At 45.4% G+C, this 9,047-nt stretch overlaps 1 protein-coding gene across 1 annotated transcript in view; it reads right to left on the bottom strand.

The window, feature by feature from the left end:
• Window positions 1-2,374: 2,374 nt before the first annotated feature.
• C15H13orf46 (chromosome 15 C13orf46 homolog) overlaps window positions 2,375-9,047 on the bottom strand; it is a 31,846-nt gene continuing 25,173 nt past the window's right edge. The window contains exon 8 of the mRNA XM_010593692.3: window positions 2,375-3,005. The gene's annotated coding sequence lies outside the window, so the exon portion shown is untranslated. The remainder of the gene's footprint in view (window positions 3,006-9,047) is intronic.

The raw sequence follows: 9,047 nt of genomic DNA, 5'->3' as shown, positions 1-9,047 counted from the left end.
TGGCAGGTAGAATCATTGGAAAATAAAAGGTTAAAAAGAGAAAAGAGAGAGGGCCCTTTGGAGCCCACAGAGACCCTGGGTGGTATAGTTAACACGCTCAGCCAATGTTGGTGGTTTGAGTCCCCCCAGATGTGCCTCGGAAGAAAGACCTGGCCATCTGCTTCCAAAAAGTCAGCCTCTGAGAACCCTATGGAGTACAGTTCCATTCTGACACCCATGGGGTCACCATGAGTAGGAATTGTCTCCACTCTGATTGGTTGGCTGGTTAGAGTCCACAGAGCAGCCCCTAAAATGTGAAAATAATGAAGCCATTCTGGGGGCCTCAGTCGGCCAGCATGTAATTAACCCTTTCCACGCACACAGTTCCTACTTTGACTTTATCTCCTTTGATGATCACACGGATCTGAGAGACAGAGAGAGGACAGGCAGCTGTGGTCTAAATCTGACTCCAGGAGCCCTTGGCCACAGGGTCACGGGGAAACCCAATCACATCTCTCTCTCTCTCTCTCTCTCTCTCTCTCTAAGGATCACTGAGAATCCAGGCTTTCTGGCCTTGCAAACAGTGGGAGAGGAAACTGTCTTCAGTCCATCCTGGTCACAGTCTGCACCAACTTGAGTTGGGGGGTCACTCTGCCCTCCTACCCCAATGTGGCCTGGGCGGACTGCAGCCTCACACAAATGCCAGACCTGGCGCAGTGCCTTAAAGGTGATGTTACTGTTAGGGGGATCCAGGAAGCACGAATAAGCCCCTTCTCCATGCCCTCTGCCACCAGATGCTGTCGACTCCCCACTTCTGCACTGGCCAGCTGTCTCTGGAGCCTCCCGTCATAAACGGGTCTCATCCCCTCCTCGCCCAGGTCTCTGCTTTTCATGGTAACCCTTAATGGTAGGTGACATCTGAGTTAACAGGGCCAGTGATCTTAACGGTGGGAATTTCAGACACCATGGTCAGGAGGAGGATGTCAAGGATTGAATGAACTCAAAAGTCGCCCTGAGAAGGCAGCCTCAGCCAGGTAAGGACATCTCTGCTTAGGAGAAAGCCATTTAGGGAAATCTCAACCATTGACGTTCACCCACATCTAACACAGTGACATATACAAACACCTCGTGGAATAGCCAGGATACCAGTCTCCCAGCTGCTCCTTGTCCTTATCCTTGGCTCAGTGTGTTCCCTGCTTCTTCAAACCTCAGTTTTCTTATCTGTGAAATGGGAATCATTCATTCCATGCCTATGTCACAAGGGTTTGTTGGAATCGAACGGGACGATGTCTATCTAAATCCTAGTCTTCTTCAGGGCCCGCCCAGCCCCATCCTTAGACCCCTTCCTTGTGTTCAATCCACCCTGCAGCCCCTGTCCCCAGTAGAGGGGTCCTGCATCCACCAATAAGTCATCTTCCACAGGCTCCTAAGTGTCGAATCAGAACATGAAACAGCTTTTTTCCACAGAATACGGAGTGTGGTGGTTAGGTCCCAGACCCGGCCGCCAGGGCCATTAACCCAGGATGGAACTGAATAAGACAACAGTCTATCTCTGCTTTTAGTACATGACACTTCCCTGAAAACGTGCTCAGGACTTAATAGGCTTAGATAATGGAGGTGAGAAACTTAAGGAATGTTATCCAGTTTCTCTGTGATTCCAGCAGGTTTCACCGCAGGCCACTCTTCTCGTGGGTTTTAAGTGCTAATGTCCCCACCCCACAACTGGTCTCTCGCCCTTGCTCCTTCCTGCCGTGGTGCCTGGGCAGAAGCCTCAGGAGAGGCTTGGGTTTTGGAGTCCCTGTGAGCCTGTGCTCTGAGATGGGAAAGAGTACTCAGTGTATGGAGGTAGACAAGAGGTAAGAAATCTACCTGTTCCTCTCCACGGCACAGGGCTGGCTCCAGACAGCTTTTCAAGGTAGTTTGCTTTCGAAGCGGCCTGGCATCCCTCCTGAGCCCCTCTTGTCTCCCAAGGCCTTCAGCAGCCAGAAGAGCCCTTCTTTGCCTGTGCCGGGATCGGAAACTCTAGGTGGTGCAAACCGTTAATGCACTTGGCTGCTAACCAAAAGACTGGTGGTTCAAGACCACCCAGAGATGCCTCAGAAAAAAGGCCTGGAGATCTACTTCCGAAAAATCAGCCATTGAAAACCCTGTGGAGCATAGTTGTACTCTGACCCCCATGGGGTTACCATGAGTTGGAGCTGACTCTGCACTAACTGGTAGTACCCGCACGAGGCCTGTCCTTTATCTCAGTCCCCCCACGGCTGTCTGTCCTCTAACAACAGCCCCTTTCCAAGCCCAGCCGAGGTAACTGGGGCTCAATGAGAGAAGCATCTTGAGGACACCAGAGCACACACACAGGACTGGCTGCTGCCTCCCATGCCTTGAGATGTCTCCATTTCTTGAGAGTGCTTTGGCTTTTGTTTTTAAATCAAAAAGTGTTGTGATCTAGGGAATTCCAGGCAGTGGCAAAAGTGGAGAAGTATTTCAGATGACTGTAGGAAAGATGTATTTGGGGAATGGCTTCCCACACAAGATGGGCATTTTTCTAGCCCAAGGTCAGTTTATGCTCAGGTGGCTTTTTCTACAGAGGAACTCAGAATTTTCCAGATGGAGGCACTAATCAGTTTTGTTCTGCTTATTTCTACGGTGGCTTTCAAAGGTGTGCAGGGTCAGTGGGTGCAAGTAGGGGTCAGTGGCCAGGGTGAACTTGACCTACAGGCCGTGTGCATGTAACTCCTTTCTCAAGATCTAAATTCTTCAAGGGATGGGCCTCTGCATCCCAGCACCCAGAGCACACAGAGGTTGGCCCCAACAGAGTTTCCATGAAGTGCTGGCTGAGTGGATTTCTGGCTACATAATAACAAGTAAGCAGTCCTGTCTTCATCAACCGATCCAAAAATGCATTTACATTCTAGCTTGTCCTTTAGTGAATTATCAGATGAAGAGTTAAAACTCTGTAATAGCGACGAGCCATTATACCGGCCTCCTTCTTTCTTCTCTTAAAGATCTCCAAAGGCTGTTACTTTCTGGGATTAAAAAAAGAAAAAAGAAAGACTTAAAAAGAAGTTGTGCTAAGAATTAGCCACTAGGTAGCGCTGTTGATCAATTTATTGCCACACACCTATACTTGCCTTATTGACAGTTTACTAAACCAGTTTTTATACTGGGGAGGGGAGCGGTGGAGAAGGTCGTTTGTTATGTAAGAAGCATTTATTTCATATTATTTTTCACAGAGGGTAATAGGAAAAGACTCTAAAAACAAGCAGCAACAAAAACTGTCTAAGTGAGCACACAAGGCAAGGAAGATGCTCTATGTCCTAGCAGCTGGCCCGGGGTGTCTGGTGACTTTCTGCTAAAAGCTGTCATGTACCTCACATTCTTCTGCCAACACATGTCTCTGAACCTTTCACACAAGCTCATCCCCCAACCTCGTAGCTGAGTGACCCTGAGTAAGTTAGTCTCTTTGCTCCTTAGTTTCCTCATCTATAAAATAGGCATAATAATACCTGTTGCCTTCGAGCCAATTCTGACTCATAGTGACCCTATACAACACAGTGGAACTGCTCCATAGGCTTTCCAAGGAGCACCTGGTGGATTTGAACTCCCGATCTTTAGCCAAGCTTTTAACTACTATGTCACCAGGACTCCTGGGATAATAACAGAACCTATAATAAAAGGTCCCTGGGAGGTGCAAACTGTTTGTGCCAGACTACTAACCTAAAGGTTGGCAGTTCAAACCTATCCAGCGGCACCATGAAGAAAAGACCTGGCAATCTGCTTCTGTAAAGATCACAGCCATTGAAAATCCTATGGAGCAGTTCTACTCTGTAACATATGAGAATGGGTAATAACAATAGCATAGACTTGTGAGAATTAATGAACTAAGATATTTGGAACCGCTCAGGACAGTGTTTGGCACATAGTAAGTACGTGGCTGTCACTCCCTCTGTTGTTACCATCTTGTTCCTCTTGCCCTTTTTCTACAGGGCTTCCTCTTCCATCAGGCCAAACACCACCCTGCTTTCACTCGGGTGCCCACGGTGCAATGTTTGCACATCAAGCTTATTCACAGAGTTGTGCTACCTGGGAGCTGCAGGTCATCCATGCAATAGAGGATCATGTACTCACTGAAAATTATTTCTTATACTGATTTAATTTTTACAAAACTACATGTAAATAAATTGAAATGTAATGACTGTCTGCCTCCCCCACTAGAACGCAAGCTCCAAGACAGCAGTATTGTTTTTGTAATTGTGCGTTAGGTGAAGGTTTACAGAACGAATTAGTTTCCCATTCAATAGTTTATACACAAATTGTTCCATGACACCATTACTACCCTGAGTCACCGTTTCCATTCCTCCCGGTTTTCCTGCCCCTTCCTATCTTTACTTTTGGGCATATGTTGCCCTTTTGGTCTCATGTAGGTGATTGTTTAAGGAATAGTTTCCTTATGCATGTTATTGTTTATTTATAGGCTGTCTGTTATCGGGCTGAAAGGTCATCTCCAGGAATGACTTCAGTTCCGAGTTGGAAGGGTATTCAAGGGCTATGGTCTCGAGGGATCCTCCAGTCTCTCTCAGACCAGTAAACCTGGTTTTTATTAATTTGAATCTTTTTCTACGCCCCCCTGCCCCCCAGCACTCTAACCAGGACCTTCTGTTGTGATCCTAGTCAGAACAGTCGGTAGCGGTAGCTGGGCACCATCTGGTCTGAGACTGGTGGAGGCTGTGATTCCTGTGGTCCATTAGTCCTTTGGACTAATTATTTCCTTGAGTCTTTGGTTTTCTTCACTCTCCCTTGCTCCGGATGGAAAGAGTCCAATAGTCTTATCTTAGATAGTCACTTACAAGCTTTTAAGACCCCAGATGCTACTCTCCAAAGTAGGATGTAGAATGTTTTCTTTATGAACTATGTTGTACCAGCTGAACTAGATGTCCCTCCGGGACTGTGGTCCTTAGCCTTCAAGCCCAGTGACTCAGTCCCACAAGATGTTTGGTTATGTCTAGGTTTTTTCCATGACTATGCCCCGTGTTGTGCTCTATTATGTATATGAATAAATGCACAGCACATACAAATATGTGTGTAGAAATATCCACAGCCAAACCTCTATATGCATGTGGGTGGACTTCCATACACCCTTCCACACCTGTTCAGGGTACATATCTACCTATGTATCCACTCATAAATTACCGTTTATTATAGTTGTTGCAGGACTGTGTAGTTACAGTATTTACCTTCATTGTTTTTTGTTCTTGCGTACCTCTCAGTGTCTTTCTTTGCCTTGGTCATGTTGTGCTGACTTCCCCCATATTGTGTCCTGCTTTTCCCTGCACCAGAGTTAACTCATGTCTATTCACTAGTTAGCGATTTTCCCTCCCTAGTCCTCCCATCCCTGGTAACCACCAAAAAAATGTTTCTTTCTGTGTGTAAATGAATAGTGGTCTCATACAATACTTGTCCTTTTGTGGCTGACATTTCACTCAGCATAAAATCCTCCAAATTCATCCATGTTGTGAGATGTTTCACAGGTTCATCATTATTCTTTATTGTTGTGTAGTGTTCCATTGTGTGTATGTACCACAGTTTATCCATTCATCTGTTGATGGACACTTAGGTTGTTTCTATCTTTTTGCAATTGTGAATTATGCTGCAATGAACGTGAGTGTGCATGTATCTATTCTTGTCACGGCTCTTATTTCTCTAGGGTATATTCCTAGGAGTGGGGTTGCTGGATCATATGGTATTTCTATTCCTAGCTTTTTAAAGAAGCACCATACTGTTTTCCATAGTGTACCATTTTACATTCCCACCAGCAGTGCATAAGAGTTCCAATCTCCCCACAGCCTCACCAGCATTTGTTGTTTTCTGTTTTTTTTTTAATTAGTGCCATTTTTGCAAGGGTGAGATGGTATCTCATTGTAGTTTTGGTTAACATCTCTCTAATGGCTAATGATCATGAACATCTCTTCATGTGTCTGTTAGCTGCTCAAATGTCTTCTTCGGTGAAGTGTCTGTTCATGTTCTTTGCCCATTTTTAAATTGGGTTGTTTGTCTTTTTGTTGTTGAGGTGCTGAAGTTTTCTACAAATTTTAGAGATTAGAGAGGGGAGGAATTTTGGTCACTGATCTATTCCCAACACATAGAAAAGTGCCTGGCACATGGTAGGTGTTAATGAATGAATGAATGATATTAGGGAAATGTTTGTAATATAATGAAAAATTTATGAAAAATCAATTTTGTAAAAAATAATAATAATACTAATCTGTATGTGTGTATGTAGAGTCCCTGGTAGTGCAAATAGTTAATGCTCTGCTGCTAACTGAAAGGTTGGCAGTTTGAGTCCACCCAGAGATGCCTTAGAAGAAGGCTTGTGGATCTACTTAGGAAAAATCAGCTGTCGAAAATCCTGTGGAAAGGTTGAATTGGTAAATGCAACAACGACAAAGAGCAGCTGCTGAGGCGGCTTGTGTACAACTAAGCACCTCGTGGGATTGATTTCCTGGTTTGGAGATTTAGGGGCTTGGTTCCATGGGACATCCCAGTCAATTGGTCTAACATTGTTTTTAGTTTTTGTTCTATCTCCCTGTTCATTTCATAGTGCCTGGATCTTAAAAGTTTGTAAGTGGTCATCCAAGGTACAACAATTGGCCTCTATTCACCTGGAGCAGCAGAGGGAGAAGGAGAGGCAGCAATCAAAGGAGGAAATGGAATACATGTCTAATTGCCTCCACGAACAAGTGCCTCCTTTGCCATGAGACCAGAAGAACTGGATGGTGTCCAGCTACCATTACAGAACGTTTTGATCAAAGATTCTACAGAAGAATCCTGATCAAAACCAGGAAAATATAGAACAAAATTTCAGATTATCATGGAATCCAGGCTTTCTAGAGCCACTGAAGCTAGATGACCCCTGAAACTATTGCCCTGAGATAATCTTTAAAACTTGAATAATAACTATCCACTGAGTCATCTTTAAACCAAACAATAGTTTAGCTTAATTAGTAACAAATGTCTGTCTTGAGCATTGTGCTCTTCTAAAGAGTTATCTATCTATAAGGGATCAAACTGACAATAGCAACTTGAAAGATTAGATGAAAAGCTTATGGGCAGTGAGTTTATCTTAATGGTGGTGGAATAATTTGGAAAAGGATAGTGAGAATGGTTGCACAACTTAAAGAATATAATCAATATCCTTGAATTGTACATGTAAAAATTGCTTCATTGGTGTGTGTTTTCCAGTGTATATTTTTACCAAAAAAAAGAAAACCCTATGGAGCACAGTTCTATTCTGACACGTGGGGTAGCCATGAGTCAGAATCCTTATACCATATTTTTACACAAATAACGCATACCTTCCACCTTTATTTGCCAGCTGTGCCCTCCTCCCATGAGATATTTTAGTAAGCGTGCTATGCTAATTTTTTACAGAAATATGTGTATATACACACACACACACATATACACGTATATACATAGAGAGAGAAAAACACTCAAAAGAAATACATGAAAATTCTAACAGTGATAATCTGCAAGTAATGAAATGGTGTTTAAATACTTTTTATTATTTCCTCAATTACCTACAATGAAAACGTGTATAAAATTTGGGGGTGGGGATGATATGACCGAAAAGACTGAATAGGAGGCATTGCAATGGAACATTTGGGGACCTTGGGGGAGGGAGCCATCTCAAGATGTAGCATGAGTTGCTGTCACAGAGGCGTCAGTGCTGGAGACAGGCTGAGCCCGCCGCTAGCCCTGTGACCACGGATACCGTGCAATTGAATTCCCCGGTCTAGCTCAGGGCTGTCTTCCCAGGCCAAGGCAGCCGGAGGAACTCTTGCACTGCTCAAGGGCTGGGTAGTCTTTCCCCCGCCTTGGAAGGGCTGGAGAAGCTGAAGATGCACAGAAAGGCCCTGTCTGCCTCTTTCACTTATTGGTGTCTGAATAGGTGGGGGAAGCCAGCAGGGACCAAGAAGGAAACTGAGTCAAGCCTGAAGCCTGGGGTGATGGGGACCACCACCTTGGGGCCAGACTTCAGCCTCACCACAGGTCTTTATAGGGCCAAGCCTCTGTTTGGGACAGAAAACACCACCAGGGTGAACCTGCATCAGTGCCCATCCCTAGGACTAAATCGTGGGACCCTGGAGGAGAGGGAGCTGCTGTGTTAGATCCCGTGTTGGCTCCTGATAACCCCGAGAAGCCAGTGAATATGAGGTTACTCACAGGCAGCCTGTGGCAACTTGGCTTTCATGCTTTCCATAAATTTAAATAGTCATCTGACTCCCCTGCTTTCCTTCTGGTGGCCAGGCCAGTGGAGCTCTCTCTGACTTGGAGCTCAGCGCTGGGCCTTTGCAGAGTGAACGGCCTCAGCTCTCAGCCACTGTTGAGGAAACGCCCCTGGCTGAGCCTCCGTCCACTGCCTACGCCCAACCATGGCAACATGACTATGCTAAACCCACAGTGTCCACTGGGGTCACTCACTTATATCCAAAGGTTCTCAGGTTTGATGCTTCATCTTCCCTATTGCCTCTGAAGAAAACGAATAGTTCAAATGCAACTGTATCAACTAGTATTGAATAACTGCTGTTATTGCGCTTTTTTGCTACATATGCAAGTTTCCAAAAAGTTATCGCCTATCTTTTCCAAAGATCTGGAGACCCCTGTTCCATTCCTCCTTTATCCGCTTGAGGCCAGATTCCGCCTCTCCACACTGGTATGGTGGTGACTTCATCTTGAAAACATTGTCATTCCTTCATACCAACTGGTTGACAGCACCTGCCCTGAGTTCACTTCCCACATTGGCATCCCTGAGCCCTCCCCCAAACACCCCTAAGGTCCAGCAACAAAGGGGTTAACACCTTCCAGGGCCCAGACAGCTCAAGGACCTCCATCCAATTGCACGAGTCCCTTAGAATTTGCTGGTGCTCATGCCTTCCCAACTGTTCAATACTTGGAATATCACCCTGGGAACTGGCCCATTTCAATTATGGAGAAGACAGGGTGGGCTACAGCTGGGGCTGTAGAAGCTCTCGAGAACCTCCGACATGGGGCAGAAGGACCCTGCCCAG

Source organism: Loxodonta africana, chromosome 15 (assembly GCF_030014295.1).
Source record: "Loxodonta africana isolate mLoxAfr1 chromosome 15, mLoxAfr1.hap2, whole genome shotgun sequence".
Lineage (NCBI taxonomy): Eukaryota > Metazoa > Chordata > Mammalia > Proboscidea > Elephantidae > Loxodonta > Loxodonta africana.
This window is presented reverse-complemented; position numbering and strand designations above follow the sequence as displayed.